The following is a 16,925-nucleotide window of genomic DNA, read 5'->3' on the forward strand; positions in this document are numbered from 1 at the left end:
CAAAATTAAATCTACTAAAATCCTCTGTTACACAACTTTTATACTCTGTTACCTCCGCAAATAACAGAACACGAGCGGCTGTATTTAGCCGGTTGTGTGACAGAGTTTTTTAGTTGAATTAAGTTTGCACATGGCAAAAGCAACACTGGACAAGCCACGTCAAGCCGAAGCCACTTGCCTTTTGTGTACGAGTTTCAAAGCGCAAGCCAGCATCGATTTCTTGTAGATAACGAAACTTGCTGCTTTCTCCTCTGCATCTTTTTGCGTCATAAACGAAAGGTAAGATATTTTTTAAGGGCTGGTGTCAAGAGGGACGGGTAATTATATACCTGTCCGTGTACTGCAAACGCCGTGCGCTCTCCGTATGTTGGACATAACTGGCTAGGCACATTCTGAATGACAATGTAACTAAAGCACTCAAGGAATCATTTGTCATTCGCAAACATGGGCTAAATTTAAATACGTTGTTCTAGAGCCCCCAAAAACACTTTCCTTGAGGCTGTCAGCGGTACGTTCACGTAGCCGCGTCGACGACCGCGTTCGCATTGAAGTCGGCGCTAGCTACGACGTGATGTGCGCGGTGGCTACGCTTCTACATTCACTCAAGGTTACCGGAAAGGTTGTAGCGCTTTTTAGAGTGTAAGCTCTTTAAGGGCGTGCGTTATAAATTGGTGTTGAGGTAAACTGTAGTCACGGGGTGACGAAACGTGGAAGAAGCCGTACGATGCGTTCATTCCTGCTAGTATGCTACGACTGTGTTCTCTACTGTGCGGCTCAATCCTGCGAACGCGGCGAAGTAATCGCATTTTGCCGACATGTGCTTGAAGGGCGTAGTAATATATTTACCGTTCTTGCTGTAAACGCTTGTATACATACGAATCCGCTGATAGACGACGCCAAAGCGCGTCGGTGAGGACGCTTCCTTGACATTCAGCGAGGACATTCAGTGGCCATAGAACAACTTTGCGCGATGCAGCTTCGTATGCAGGGTTTTTAAATGCGCGATGGATGTTCGTTTTGCAGTACACAGTGACAGTAGTGTTGAAATGTTCCCCACTGGCTCTGCCGAAGTGGGGTAGCTGGTGTTAGACCATATTGAAATATAGGAGGAATTAGCATGACTAATCAGGCTTTGGTTGCACGGAGATACCTCCCTTCACAAGTTGCCAGCCACATCTTGTCTATGTATCATGTACAGTGAAATCTCGTTGATACGTTTTTCAGGGGAACCGGGAAATAAAAAGCATTATGTGAAAATCGTATTATCCAAAGAGTTTGTTAAAAAAAAAGGAGAAAAATCTGCATTCTCCGTCAGCAACTCAATTTTATTGAGCAACAGTGGAGTAGCTGGTAAATTTGTGCTGCACTTTCTTTTCGAAGTCTGGGAGAAAATTCTCCGGAAATGTGAAAATAAAAAAAAAAGCTGCTGGTATTTTTCACTTGCGCGGATGCTGTTCTGTATGACACTTCACGTTGTGCCTTGAATTGGTGAAGCCAGCCACCAGACGCTTTGGAGTCCTCAATGCCCAAGGAGAGCGCAGTGTTGTCAACTTTTTCGCGTAGTACTGACCTATCGGCGTTCATCCTGCTGCTCTAACTTCCTCCCACCATGTGAGCAGGATGTCTTCCATTTGGTCATGCTTCGCACCTTGTGCTTGTTTCGCATCAGGGCCGGAAACTTGCACATTCTTTTGAAGTTCCTCTTGCTGACCGGCAATAGTGTTGAGCGTTGACACTGGCAAACCGAGCTTGTGTGCCAAATCCACGCATTTCCTCTTCGGGTTTTCTTCCAATTTCTGTACAATTTCCACTTTTTCTTTTTATACTGAGTGCCTTCCGTTTCCTCGACATTGCCACAAGCCTGGCAGCACACCCCGCACAGCAACAAGGCAGCCTAAGGAGAACAAGACTAGTCAAATAGAACAAGAACAAAAATAGCCTCATAAGCAACACCACCGAACACAGGAACCACGCAGAAAGAGAACAAAGAACGGAGCGGGAAGCACAGAGCATGGCGAGAAGTTGGGGAGGGAAGTCGTCGACTGCCAAGAGCATTGGAACCTTCTTCTTCGATTATGATAAAAGTGAGAAACTCTATGATTATGATATGTTTCATAGATGGCACAGTGCCTCGCCTCACATATCATCCTCATTGAACAGAGCGCCCACGCCCGGCAGCAGTGTTTTTGTCGCAGAACCGGCGCTGCCATGCAGGTCATGGGTTGTTGACATGGGGTTTGAGCTAGTATACCGAAGAATAAATGTAAGGTTTCTAAAAATGGTCAAGGTTCACTTTCGTGGTTGTGCCATCCAATTTTTAGCAAAAATGTGATCGTATAAAATGCACGAAAATGCATTATTTCTAAGGGATTTTGGCTTGGAATGAAAAGAAAAACGTATTATGCAAAATTGTATCAATGAGATCCCACTGTATAAGGCCTTCCTTCATAATAGTTAAGTTTGCATAATCCATCTAGAAGCACTACGTCCCATCTTTTTCTCTGACCAACACGACTGGAGACACCCACAGACTGGAAGATGGTTTGACTGTATCCTTACTGAGCATTTTTTTTTTTAACTTTTGGATGACGAGTCGTTCAGCAAGTGATACGCAATAGGGCCACTTGTACACTGGTGAAGCATCGTTGGTGTTGATATGATGGGTGACTGCAGAAGTTTGGGTTGGTTGTCTAAGTCAAAGATGTCCTTGCAGGAATCCAGAAGACGAGGGAGATCGGCGGTATGATCCGGTGGGAGGTCTGAAGCAGCCACTGCCTTGATTGATGGTGCTTGATGGGACGCCTGCACTGCAGGAGGTAAATCTGCAGGAGTGCTAGCATTCATGCCAGAAAGGGCACAGCATTGCAAGCAAAATCCCCTTGGGAAGGACTTGAGGTGTGAAACTGAAGTTGAAAAACTGAAAGGGAAGGCAGGTTTGGTTCTCTACCACAGTAATGATGATGTGTGGCAGAGTGACGTTTCACAGAAGCAGCGCGTCTGTAATAGGGAAGACCATATAATAACTTGCAAAAGAAAAGCAAACACTGACCAAGAATAAAAATATATTGACGTTTCGGAACCACATACGGGTCCCTTGTTCACTACGTAAGACAAGCCGTCGTCGTCAATATATAGGCAGCACATGACGTAGAGAGCATGCGTAGACGGGAGGCAAAGTCCCATCCGTCCGGTTCATTGCGGCTGGCGTTGATTGGATAAAAAGTGACTCTAGCAGACGCCAAGATGATGTGTTCTTTTCCTTAGCTAAAATTGCGGTGTTCTCCCAGTCAATCTTGTGGGAATGTTTGTGCGCGTGCTCCGCAATGGCAATGGCATTCGTCATGTGATTATGATTTCTTACATCACGTTGGTGCTCTTTCAGTCGTCACGGAGCTCGCCTGTCGGTACATGGGCAATGCGCATGTCGTATTTTGAAAAGACGCGCGACAATGCTTCGCTTATTCCTGGGATGTAGGGGATGGCTGCGCGTGCTCGTAATGTCCTGTTGTTGGCCATTCTTGGCTGTAGTATCTTATTCTTGGTTTGGCAAATAAGTCGCTTAGGGTAGCCATTGGCGATTAGTTCGTGGCGAATTGTTCCTAATTCACGTTTCAGTGCACTGTCATCTGATCAGATGCGTACGGTGCGCTTTATCAAGGACGACACAACGGATGTCTTGTGGCCGAGAGGGTGGCAAGATTCAAAACTGGAGTAACGACCCGTGTGTGTGCGCTTCCTGTACACTGAGAAGGAGAGAGCGCCCGCATCGCGGCGAACAAGAACATCCAAAAAAGGGAAGCATGTTGCCTTGCTCGAACTCCACGGTGAACTGTATATGCACATTCTGGGCGTTGAGGCTGTCCAGAAGACATGGGACATCTTGCTTTTTTAAAATACAAAAACAGTCATCGACATAGCGGCAGAAAAACCTCGGTGCCGGTGTGAAGGTTGCCAATACCTTCCCCTCTACAGCCTCCATAACTAGATTGGCCGTAGTAACTGATGTGGACGCACCCATCGCCGTGCCATGGGTCTGCTGATAGGGGCTTCCCCCGTAAGAAAAATAGGTGTTGCTCAGACAAAACATAAGCAACACACAGAGCTCGGGGACGTGAAAGGGAGTGCGATCGGGAAGACTAATGTCCGCGTTTAGTGCTTCTTCGCACATGGCTACTGCCAGATCCACTGGGACACTAGTGAAAAGAGACTTGACGTCGAACGAAACCATGACGTCGTCTTCAGTTAGAGTTACGTCCTTCAGCTTCGAAACAAAAGAGGACGAGTTTCCGACGTGCGTGGGCGTCTTACCGGCTAGAGGGCTCAACACTTGGTGAAGGTAGCCTGATAGTCGGTAGAGCGGTGACCTCGAGAAGTCGACGATAGGCCGAAGAGGAACGCCAGGCTTGTGGATTTTAGGCAGTGCGCTGCTGAGCACGAGGTCACGGGTTCGATTCCCGGCCGCGGCGGCCGCTTTTCTGATGGAGGCGAAAAGCAAAAACGCCCGTGTGTACGAGATTTCGGCGCACGTTAAAGATCCCCAGGTGGTCAAAGTTAATCCGGAGCCCTCCACTACGGCGCGCCTCATCGCCTGCGTTGCGTCGGCGCGTTAAACCCCACAATCAATCAAATCAATCGATTTTAGGCAGACCGTAGATTGCCGGGGCTGAACCGTTCGTGCACAGTAACCTGTAGTAGAGGCCCTTGTGGTGCGGAGGGACTAGCTTGAAAAGCCTGGTTAGCAGTTCTTGAAGCTTGGACTGTAACCTGCTAGTTGGGTCACGGGCTAGAGGAGCGTATGTCTGCTGGTCTTCGAGAAGGGCCAACATCTTCTTGTGGTAGTCATTGCTATCTAGCAAGGCCGTGGCATTGCCTTTGTCAGCAGGAAGGATTGCGATACTGCTGTTATTCCGCAGGCTCCTGATGGCTTGCCTCTCCGCTACCGATAAATGCAGTCTTGCACAATGTCTTAGCAAACCAGAGAGCACACCAATAGCACGGGTGCGCGCTTCTTGCCGTACTTCAGAGGGAAGCTGGCCGACCGCGCGTTCGACCGCACAAATCACCTTTCCTGGCTCCGGGGGTGCTTCCGTGTTAAAATTAAAACCAAGGGACAAAACCTTAGCCTCCTCTTCGTTCGGTGTGTACGGAGATAGGTTGATGACCTCTTGGGTGCATTGTGGCACGTCCGGCTGGAGTGCTTGCAGTTTCCTCTCTTGCGACGTTCTATGACGGCCTTCTCCCATGCTAGCGGTGAAGTTTGCGTGCAGCTGCACATCTGGGAAGTCCTCAGGAATAAGATACTCAAGTTGCCGGCGTGCAAAGAAGGTTTGCTTCTCCAAAGCTCGTAGCTTCTGGCGGCACTCAAGGATACGTGCTTGTAGTAGCTTCCGCACGGCTTGTCGAACAATCTAGTGAGAAATAACTGTGAGAAACGGGTGGGCTTGATCACAGGGGTATGTATGTTACAGCATTTGACAGCAAATGGACATAATATGTGGAACGAGAACGGTGTTTTCGAGCATTTTTGGCAGAAGGAAATTCAAAAGAGAGAAGTCCCGCAGAACAGTCAATGAGAGCGGTTCGAGAAAAAATCGACGCCGAGGATAATGTCATGGGGGCATTTTTCAAGGACGGTGAAGAGAGCGACACTATCGTGGTCGGCAATCCATATTCAGGCGGTACGCATTCCGGCAATTGAAGGTGTGCTCTCATTGGCAACTCGAACAAATGTTTGCATGGGTGGCGTCAGAACTTTGCGGAGATGCCAGCGGAGGGTTAAGCTGATTACAGAGATGTGAGCATTTGTGTCAGTGAGAGCCTGGGCTGCAACACCATCAACAGTAACGTCTAGTAAATTGAGCTTAGACTCCTTGGCTAATAGAAGATCTGTCGTCCAGGTCACAGATGCAGTATTACCTCCTTGAGCTGCATTGATTAGTCTTGTGGGTGAGGTGAAGGCTTAGCGTGGCAATGTCGAAAGCTGTAGCGGGCCACATGCCCACCGTGACAGCAGTGGAAGCATATTGGCTTGTTTTCAGGAGTACTCCACTCTTCGGAATTTTGTGTCTGAAAATGGCGTGGGGCATATTGGTGGGGACCAGTTAAGACACGAGGAACAGTGAAAGCGTTTTTCGAGTGAGCTACAGAGCAAATGCGTGGAATGGTGTGGCTTGCGAGCTCTTGCTGTATATCGCATGGATTAGGGAGATGGAAGGTGACGTTCATTCACGGGTCGGGGCTAGTAGGGCAGCCGTAGCCGTAGCCTCCAGCTCACGGCGTACTATTTTCATTACGTCGTCGAACAAAGAAGGGCACATTCCAGTAAAGTGGTATACTCGTAATAGGATGTGGGAGCCGTGTTAGGCAGTCGAGTGAACTGTGGTGCAATACAGTGAGCTTTCGCTTGTTTCTTTCTTTCTTTATTTGGTACCCACAGCGCCTTTTGGCATTACAGTGGGGGGGAATGACAAAAAGAAATGCATCAACTAGTAACGTTGATAACCAAAGAAACATTTTCCGGAGGCTGCGAGGCCCTTTTCAAAATGTTTAAACGGTCTGCACTCTGTAATGATGCCGTCTGTGCTGGTGCAGTCCTTATAAACAAGCAGGTTGAAAGCGCCATCAGCAATTCCTTTCTGCACATGGCCTACTTTACCAGTTTCTGATGTGTCGGCATCTATCTTGTGACACAGAGCAACACCATCCTGAATATAGGCGACGGATGACTCCATCGAGGTTTTGGCATGGGAAGAAAGTTCCTTCGCGGCTAGTTGGTGGCCAACAAGCTTTCCGAACAGCTCACGTAATGTCAATTTGCAGGTTTCCCAGCTTGTCAGGTCTGCTTCGTGTGTCTCAAACCAACAATAGTCTGGCTGGGCCCTTGAGATAAAATATTACGTTGGCCAGCCCCAAGGTTGCGTCCCATCTGTTATGAGCGCTCGCACTCTCGTAGGTGCTTATCCAGTCATCAACGTCAGTGCCGCAGAAGGTGCTGCGGTCGCAGGGATGGGAGACGACCATAAGTGGCATGGTCGGCCAGAGGGCTCCATCGAGTGCGAAAATTTGTGCCGACCTGGTGTCCACTGTGCAGCTCCGTGTTTGAGATAGCAGATGTTGCAATGCAAGAGGACCAGGATAGGGCACGCTGCGCAAGCTTCTTCATCTTCACAGCACACAAATGAGGTTACTGTGCGCGCAGTAATCCAGGCTGGTGCTCTGCTTTCAGCATTGAAGCTGGAAACCTTTTCTACTCCCTTCCGCATGAACAAGTTTTGGTCTCTGTGAAAGAGTGTATCACCGTCTACAACGGCGAGGTTAAGTTTATGCAAAGTTGCGGGATTTCCGTGGAATCCTTTTTGGAGCTTCTGCGTTTCTACTTAGCATCAACTATTGTAGGATGGTGTGACAGTGTCTTTGTGCAGAGATCTGGAATCTGTAGACGTTCTAAAGTTCCTCACCTTGTTAGTGACATTTTCTTGGCTCATGTTGACCGTGTATTGGAACGTGACTTGGAGGGTTTGGCAATTAAAATTTTCATGTATGTTGACGATTACCTAGTACATTGTGGAAACTATGACCCTACAAGAAAAATGGTAGACATTTTAAAAGCATTCAAACTTCACGCATTTAGGCTGACCTTTATGTCCAAGGCGCTGAACGAAAGAACTATCCAGTTTTTGGACCTGTTGTTAAAATTCGAGCAGAATCATGTATGTTGGCTCTATAGCCCGCGATCGAAGAAGCCTTTACTGAACTCTTCATCAGCACGTTCTAGGATTGCAAAATATGGGATTGTTGTCAACTGCCTCAGGTCAGCCATCTTGTTTTGTTTTGTCTTGTTTTCACCTAATTGAGTCTAGCTTTGGTGAACAGTTAGTTGGACCCAAAAATGCTGGCTACGGTGACGGAGTCATTGGGTCGGCCTGTCTTCAGTTGTTGGATTTGGTGAAGAAAACTTGTCTCCTGCTTGTGATGTTGTGAAGGAAAAGATAGTTGTAATCTCGTACCTGCACAATGTATCTCACCGCTTGAAAGAAATGGGGAGCAGATATAACATCAATGTGGTGTTTTCAGCCAAAATTAAGTTAAACTGCAGCTGTCCCGCCATCGAAAAGAATATTAGTAATAAGGGCCGAGCAAACAGGTGTGGTGTGAAACATGAGAAACAGGTTGTTCCTTATAGATTAAAGGAGCCATGAAGAGAAAATACAACTTCGATTAATTTGAAAGAACTGGAATTCAGTATCTCACTCAGTTCCATTAGAGCCACAAAAGATGTTTTTTAACGAAAAAAAAGCAAGAAGTATTTAAACACTTTCAAATTTGGCGCCACAGTGACGTGTTATGAGCAAGAATGACGTCATACGGGCCAACAATAAAACATAATTTTCCGTGCGTTAGCTGCACGTTAGCATTCAAGTGATGCGGTCAAATGGAACTAGAGGCCCCATTACAGACGTCCAGTTATGTGTCTTCGCGACAGGTCAGTTAGGCGGCCGCCAATCGCACAAACAAGGTTCCGTGACGTCATAGAAAAGTTGCGGGAAATTGGCTAGGGGGTCGCGACTGCTTCACACGTTTTCTTTAATATCTCCGTTATTTGTTCGAAGATTGCGATGATATCGGTATCATTGTTGTCGGGACTAAGCAGTCTTTCTAATAAACCCAACTTGTATTTTGTCTTCATGGCTCCTTTAAACGTGGTTTATTGCATTCCTTTGAAGTGTGGTCGCTTTGATGTTGGCCAGTTCACTGAGTGCCTTCTGGCCCTCTTCCCACCCATTGCAAAGATTGTGGTTGTACGCTTTTCCTTCATGATACAACGGTACTGTTCTCGCACGATGAACAAAAGGTGAGGGAAGTATAGTGAAAGCACATAAAATTCGAAAAATGTCTGACTCGTGTGTTAGCGCTCGTCTTTAGCACTTTTAGATGCAGAATTGGCGTATCTTGATGAGAGCAGTACTTGAGAGCGTTTGTCTGTACAGTTGCTTATAGTGGGTTCATGTGTCATGTTTTTATCTTTGTTTTATACCTTCGATGGCTTTATATTTGTCTCTTCAATAAAAATTCGGTTTTGGTTCAGTGGTTGTCCAGTGTTATCCTCCTTTTTGTCCCGTTATTTGTGCGCTGCGAAGATGAATCTACACCAACTAGCCCGGTTTTCTACGCTACTTCAGTCCGCAACCACTATCAATGATGTTACGTGGCACGGAGAAATTACAGGTTGTTTACAAAAAAGTCCACAGCATTGGCTCAATGGTAAAGTGGTGCCAGAGTAGCGAACTGATCAACTTTGGTAACGTCATTTTTCACTCGCGAGTCATTTAATTTGCATTCGTTCTCGTCGTCCAATGAGGATTACTGCACGACAACACCTACACGGCACGTCCAAAGCATCAAACAGATGGGTATTTCGGATACTTGGCTCCTAACTTATGGTAATATTAAGGCGAAGCAGCAAGTACAAGGCGTGCAAGGCAGCAGCCTGACTTCTTCTGGCCATCGTTGTTGGTCTAAAGGAGCAACTAAGTATACTTGTGCATGAAGGATATGCTAACCAGGCATTGACGATTTACAAAGTGACACTGTGTTTATTCAAAGAGGTCGTTCTTTAGCGCGTCTTGTTATAAGGTCTTTCCCACTTCTCTTGTTTTTAATAAAGTGCTGTTTTGCCGCTTTGCGCTGAAATCAGTTTTCAACTCTTGAGGATTTGTGCCTAGTCAAGTAATGGCTCCAACTTGTGCCTGAGCAGCAGCCGCAGTTCCTAAAGCATTGTGCAGCTGAGCCCAAGGACTTTTTTCTTTTTTTTTTTTTAGTGAAGGCAAAAAGAAAAAAATCGAAAATGCCTGTGTGTGGAGATTTCAGTGCGAGGTAAGATACCCAAATGTCAGGATTAACTTGTATCGAACTTAGCACTGTGTCACGCTTCATAGCCCAAGAGTGGCCTCGGCAACTACAACCCCCGAAATAGAATCTTTTTCCACTTTGTTTTTGCAGCAGTGGTGCGATGAGCGGGGCTCAGCCTAGTGCCCCCTCATATAATTTCTGACTGATAAACCGACCCAGTTGTCCTGTATGGCCATTGCGTGACAGCTGTTCTGTCAGATACACTGTAAGCACCTGCTTAGCTATTGGGAAAGGTTGTTAACGAGATCAGAGATCAAAGCAGTCTAGCTCAGAACTTTAATCCTACTAGTGTAAGCCATTATTTGGCCTTGTACAAATTCTCAAAAAAGTCAAAAATACCGTTTGGTGTGAAGGGACTAAAGCAGGTTTTAGACACAAGACTGCATCAGCAAAGGATATCTGGTGTCACGTAGAAAAAAAATTCAGAATAAGCAGTTAGAATAGTTCAAAAGCAGGCTAAACTAACTTTTGTGTACATATTAGTGTAGCCATATATGGGACAAAATACACCATCAATTGTGAATTTAGATTCACTTGACGTTTGCGGTGTGGTTGTAAAAGGAAGCGTTTATTTGTTTCTTTTGGTGTTGCAGGTGCTGACTGAGAAATTGTGGAAAGTTTTGAGCCAAGATGTTCCTGGCCTAAACCGTGATGGGCACGTAAAATGTTGTATGTATATTTGAGGTTATAAAGCATTTAATAAAGAATTTTCGAGCTTTGGGACTTGGTTTCTGCTGTTTCATATGCCCATACATTGCAACATGTAATCTATATTCAAAGCTGTAGTTTTATTAAAAAATTGTTTTCAGCAGACAGATTTACTATTCACTACGTCACTTTTTCATGATCAGTTCATTAGCATGTGTTGCGGGTTTTTTTTTTTTTTTAGCAATTGATGCAGAACTAGCACACGGACTAGGTAAATATTTATAAGGCTTAATGTTATGTTTCAGTTTTTCAGTCAATTTGAGAACCTGTATTTGCTGTAAACTTAAGTGCTTTTGTGATCACATGCCTTGAAGCATGCTCCAGCGTAAGAATACTGGATACCAAAGCCCCTTGTAGCTTGTTTTAGTCAGTGTGTGTGGACAAACGTAAGTCATCAGTGGAGGCTTCATAGTCCAACTCGCAAATAAATGTGGGTGCTAGCACCATTGGGGCGTGCAAGCAAAAAAGAAAAAGACCCGTGAACACACGATCGCGAAGAGGAGCCGGTGCAAAGGTAGTCCTGCGTGTCAGAGGCGAAGATCAGAGCAGGAGTATTTGACAGTTCTAATTCTGCCTGGGCAAAACTTTAGTGCCAACTGCCGTTTCGTCTGGGCGGAGCGCTGGATACGATAAAGAAAAAAACAAAACAAGCAACCCGGTTGTTTGTGCGATCGCATAAGAAGCAGCAGGGCACAAAGTGCAACCATCGTGACAAGGTTGAAAGCAATCGTCAGAAAATCTGAGTACCAACATGTTCAAGGTGGGCTACAAGTGATTATACTTATCGCGTATTCCCAGCGTGACTTAGGCCCAACTTTATGGGGCATTAGGCTAAATTTCTATTTGTCAAACTCCAGGAATTCATTCATAATAAAGGTTGACTTTCACAGCGGCGGCCGATCACAGGGTGAACTGTGGATGCACGCTTGCGTAGCAACCGTTCACGCGACGATTTGCGAATGCTACACTGCGATTGCAAAACAGCACGGATTACAAATTATTTATTACCTAGAACACTGTTGCAGCGTAAAACTTAATCAAACGACCCGGTTGAAGCACTTCGAAATGCACTGCGGCGGTCATCACAAGGGGACGCGAAATCCAACACAGGCGCAGTTGAAGCACTTTTAACTTCGTTAAAATATCCAGATCTAGGAGTGTGGTTGAATCACAGCGCAGCCGTCCCAGAAGGCGAAATCCAACGCGCGAATGAAACACTTGCCGCTTCACATGGAGGAAAGAAATGGGTATTCACTGCCGGCCGGCCGCCGGGCCAAGAGCGGGGAGTGTGTGCGCCGGCAGAACAGCCCCGCAACCCTTCGCCTTTCCCTCTCGCACTCCTCCTTTTCTCCCTTTCGTGGGTGATGCATCGCCGAAACCGGAATACGCAGCCCCGCAACCCTTCGCCTTTCCCTCTCGCACTCCTCCTTTTCTCCCTTTCGTGGGTGATGCATCGCCGAAACCGGAATACGCAGCTCAGTGAGCTTTTCGTGCCTCCGGCGCGTTTTCGCATCCAATGGTAATAAACAGTAATAGAAACAGAGTGCCTGGAATCGCTGTAGAACTGGTCGCGGCCAGCTGCCCGATTAGCTGACGAAATCACGGCGCCTCCGCCGCCAACGATCGGGTCGTTCGTTCTCGAGAGCAGAAGCTCCGCCCAACGTTCCTAGATCTTGCCATCTCTAATAACGTTGGCTCCGCCCTCCGGCCCTCCGATTGGAGCGGCGAGCCGCGCGAGCCGGCGCAAAACGCCGGTAGTGCGGAAGCGGCAAACACAAACTCGTGACGTATTTGGATGTTGTTTATTTACAATTGCGCGTGGTCCTCTGCTGGCTGCTCGGTTGCGTTTCGCACACTTCAAAACTGATTTTAAATATGTTCTAGGCTGTATTCGCCGCTGATATTTTGCAGATTATGTATGTGTGTTCCCACCAATCTATCTCCGAAGTTATCTCGCCTTCAAAATTTTGTGTCAGTGCCCCTTTAAGACGAAAGTGGAAGGTGACCTGGCATGACTTCGTTGTGGACACGAACGGTACAGAAACACAAGGAACGCCAGAAGCGAACAAAAACATTAATTCGTTTGTGGTTAATAATATCGATTAGTAAGATGGAATTAAGAAGGTTTATAATGCCGAACGGTTACGTTTTGTTGGAGTCGTATATACGTCGCCTAAATATATCGAACGCTGCTTAATTGTAGGGTGATCGTAAATGTTGCGGAGGCATTATTGTTTTGTTAGAACACGCGCGCGTGCAGGGTGCGATGTACCATCGAGCGTGAGAGAGAGAGAGAGAGAGACAACTTTATTTTTGTCCAGTTGTTTGTAAGGAGGCCTCCTTCCAAAACGGCGGCCAGCAGCCCTTGGGCCCTGGCGGCGTTTTCAGCCAACTGGACGGCCCAGAGTTGGTCTTTTGGGTCAGAGCTGAGCAGCACGGTCTCCCACTGCTCGTCATTCGCGATTTTACGGCCTTCTTGGGTCGCCTGAGGACAAGGTCCGCCCGGTCCTTACATAGTGCGCACATGCCTGAATATTGGCCAGGGTAGTAGTGACTGTATGCCACGGGGTTTGGGTAGGTATTCGTTTGGAGGAGACGCCAGACCACCGACTGCCTTTTGTTTAGGGATGGATGAGCGGGAGGATAACGGGCCCGTTCGAATCTGTAATGATTAGTAATTTCCCTGTATGAGACCATGCGGTCTCTTCCCGACCTCAGCGGAGGCTCCTCGGTGGCTCGGCATGCGAGTCCTCGAGCCGTGTTGTGAGCTGCCTCGTTGCCCGGGAGGGAAGAGTGTGCAGGTGCCCATAAAATTTGGACTTTCCTCTGGTCTCGGAAATTTAGCAAAATGCGTCGCGCCTCCGGCGATATGCGCCCTTTAATAAAATTTCGAACTGCCGTTTTCGAGTCACTGATTATGTATTTAGCTGTCGTGGAGGCTATCGCAAGTGCGATGGCGCACTCCTCGGCTGTCTCGGATTTTGCGGTTACGACCGTTCCGCAGCAGGTTAATTTACCTTCACAGTCTACTGCTGTCATTGACATGGCATCACACGTGGCATATTCTGCCGCATCGACGTAGATCACGTCCCTAGAATTTTGAAACCTTTTCTTAATGGCTTTGGCTCGCTCTTGCCGCCTTCCCTCGTTGTGTTCCGGGTGCATGTTCCTTGGCAACGGAAGTATTTTGGCACACTCGCGTATTTCCTGAGGAATGTCCACCTTGGTGCCTTGTTGTGCCGCGTAGTTAATTCCGAGGGAGTAGAGTATGTGTCTTCCCGTTGGGCTGTGTGTAAGTCTTTCGTATTGTGCCACTGTGTGGGCTTCTATAAGCTCTTCCAGCGTATTGTGAATGCCTAGAGCTTCGTTAGCCGTACAGGTAGGTAACCCGAGGGCTTGCTTGTATGCCCCTCTGATGATACGCTCGATTTTAGCCTTTTCGGCCATCGCTGCCTCCCGTAACCCACAGAGTGACGTCGTCTGCGTATAAACTATGATACAGCCCATCTATTTTGTTGAGTTCTGCGGGTAATCCTAACATTGCAACATTGAAAAGAAATAAAGAGAGAGGACTGAGCCTTGCGGCGTGCCTCTGCTCCCGAGGTTGATACTCTCTGATTTGACTCCGCCTATAGTTATTTGCGATGAACGTCCGGAGAGGAAGTCTTTGATGTATGCATACGTTCGTTTTCCGACTCCTACGTTTTGTAAATTGTCCAATATGGCTTTGTGCGTGATGCTATCAAAAGCTTTTGTGAGATCTAGGCCAAGTATGGCTTTTATATCTGTCGATTGGGATTCTTTGTCAATTATTTGATGCTTTAATTGTAACATTACGTCCTGGGTGGATAATTTAGGTCTAAACCCTATCATTGTGTGAGGGAATAACCCTTTATCGTCCATGAAGTTGCTTAGTCGGGTTAGGACTACATGCTCCATGAGCTTACCCACGCACGACGTTAGTGAGATTGGTCTTAGATTTTCCAATTGCAGCTTTTTACCTGGTTTCGGTATCATTACGACTTGTGCAGTCTTCCACTGTTGTGGGATGCTGCCCCTCTCCCAACATACGTTTAAGTATTTGGTGAGGGCCTCTATGGATTTGTCATCTAGATTTCTTAAGATTTTATTAGTGATGCCGTCTGGACCGGGTGCGGATTTAGTGCGGAGCTTGTCTAGCACCGCTCGTACTTCCGCTACGGTTATGGGCTTATCTAAGTATTGGTTATCCTCCCCAGTATATGGATGTAGTTGCTCGTTGGGTGTGGTGTCGCCTACATATATCGCTTGTATTTCTTGCAGAAGGTCTTTTTCGGTACCCGGATAGGTATGAATGATTTTGCTTAGGTTATGCCTTTGGATGGTTTTACTGCTTTCCGGATCGAGTAGGTATCTCAAGAGGTTCCATGTTTTAGCTGACCTACACTCCATGCAGTTGCACGTATTTTCCCAGTTTTGTCTGGTTAGCTTATTTGCGTAATCTTCTATTTCCCTATTGAGCAAGGCTAGTCTTCTCCGCAAATTTCGGTTGTGTTTTTGCCCACGAAGGCGTTTCTGTATACTGGATTTTGCTTCCCACATGTGTAGGGAGCCTGCTGTCCGCTGTTTTGAGTTCCGCTTCCTCAGGGATGGTTTTTGTGGCCTTTTCTACGCTTTGGTGAAGTTTTGTGGTCCATGATTCTATGTCGTCTATCTCTTCGTGTGTGTCTTGCTCTCTGATTTTGCGAAAGGAGTCCCAGTCTACTATCTTGATTTCTCTGCCCTTCTTTTTGGAAGGACCCGCCCGGATAGTCGTAGCTACGATATAATGATCGCTGCCCAAATTTTCTAGAGTATTGGACCATGTATGATCGGGAATATTTTTAATTAAAGTGAGGTCGGGTGTGGTGTCGTTACACACACTGTTGCCCAATCTGGTGGGAAACGCGGGGTCCGTTACAAGGGTTAGCCCTTCCTGTTGGGCGTTTAACCATAGATTGCGTCCTTTGATGGTTTCCTTGTTGTAACCCCAAGCGGGATGCGGAGCATTAAAGTCCCCGACCACGATAAGCGCCTGTTTGTTGGCTATGCTTAAGGTTTTGCGGAAGAGCGGTCTGAAACCAGATTTTTGTTTGGGGCGACTGTATACGTTAAGAATATATATGCTGCCTTCGTTTTTCCTAGTTGGAACTATTTCGATTAGGACGTGATCGACGTTCTTTACGCCAGTGTTGTGCTCGATGACGGCTAGATTTCTTTTGACAAGCGTTACGACGGGCGTTTTATCGTCAGAGGCATTACAGCAAGTTTTGTACCCCGATAATTTAGCAGGTCCCCCCGTTTCTTGCAGGGCAATGACGTCTGGAGCCTCCTTTGTGTCTACGAATTGCTGTAGGTTTCCCCGTTTCCGGCGGTACCCTCGACAATTCCATTGCCAAATTTTGTACTCGTTACGCGGAGCCATGTTTGGTGATTTGGCTCTCCTGCACTTTGTTAATTTCCGTCATTACGGGTCTGTCGTACGGTTTGGATGTCGTTTTGATTGGACCGATTCCAGCACTTCTCGTTTCCCTTTGAGAATTCTCTAGTATTGTTACTCTAGTGTTCATATCCGCTAGCTGCGCCTGTATGCTAGCGAATTGTTGTTGCATTGTTTGAGTCAGTGATGCGAACATTCCTTCGACTTTTTTTTCTATTTGCTCCGAGATTACGCTTGCTATGTCAGGTGTTTCTCCGGCTTTTCTTTTTTGAGGTGGCGCCGCGTTTTCCTGCGTACCTTTAGGAGGAATTGTAGAGAGACCTTGCTGAGGCAACTGCGACCCAGCCTGTTTAAGTTTTACGATTTCTTCTTTGAGTTTCTTATTTTCCTCTTTTTGCTTAGTACTTTCACGAATAGCTTGCTCTAAAAGTTGCTTAATCTTGGATAACTCCTGTTCTAGGGCGGACCCGTGTATGCTCGATGTAGCAGTGCTGGAGACCGCGTCTGCCCAGCTCACCTTTGATCTGTTGTCTTCGTCTCTAACGAGGCCCTTCTGCTGGCTGTGGGTGGTTATGTTCCTTCTCCTTGAGCCCGAACGAGATCTGGACTGGGATCGAGACTTTGATCTTGTCTGGGATCTTGACTTGGAGTCCAGTCGAGACTTGGATTTGGATCTCGATCTGTGTCCTGGTTCTTTTCCGCTTGAAGAGAGTCTTGGAAAGGAGTTGGAACGGTTTTGATGGCCCTCGTCTTTCTTTTAGTCTTCCCTGCCGATTCTCTTAATTGAATCTGGTAGATTGCTGCCCATCTTCCTGTCGCTGGCTTCGTTCTTCCTGCTGTTGGCGTTCCC

The 16,925-nt window shown here is 46.9% G+C and overlaps 1 protein-coding gene and 1 long non-coding RNA gene across 2 annotated transcripts in view; one reads left to right on the top strand and one right to left on the bottom strand.

Annotated features, from left to right (window-relative positions):
* Positions 1–16,925, bottom strand: part of Alg1 (ALG1, chitobiosyldiphosphodolichol beta-mannosyltransferase) — a 167,291-nt gene that overhangs the window by 145,599 nt on the left and 4,767 nt on the right. The gene's annotated exons all lie outside the window — the stretch shown is intronic.
* Positions 164–11,810, top strand: LOC144139271 (uncharacterized). Its single transcript, XR_013316124.1, has 3 exons — positions 164–279; positions 2,714–2,816; positions 10,503–11,810. It is a non-coding gene; the product is annotated as an uncharacterized LOC144139271 (long non-coding RNA).

This window comes from Haemaphysalis longicornis, unplaced genomic scaffold, assembly GCF_048455015.1.
Source record: "Haemaphysalis longicornis isolate Haplotype H1 unplaced genomic scaffold, Haemaphysalis longicornis Haplotype H1 scaffold_5, whole genome shotgun sequence".
NCBI classification, from domain to species: Eukaryota; Metazoa; Arthropoda; class Arachnida; order Ixodida; family Ixodidae; genus Haemaphysalis; species Haemaphysalis longicornis.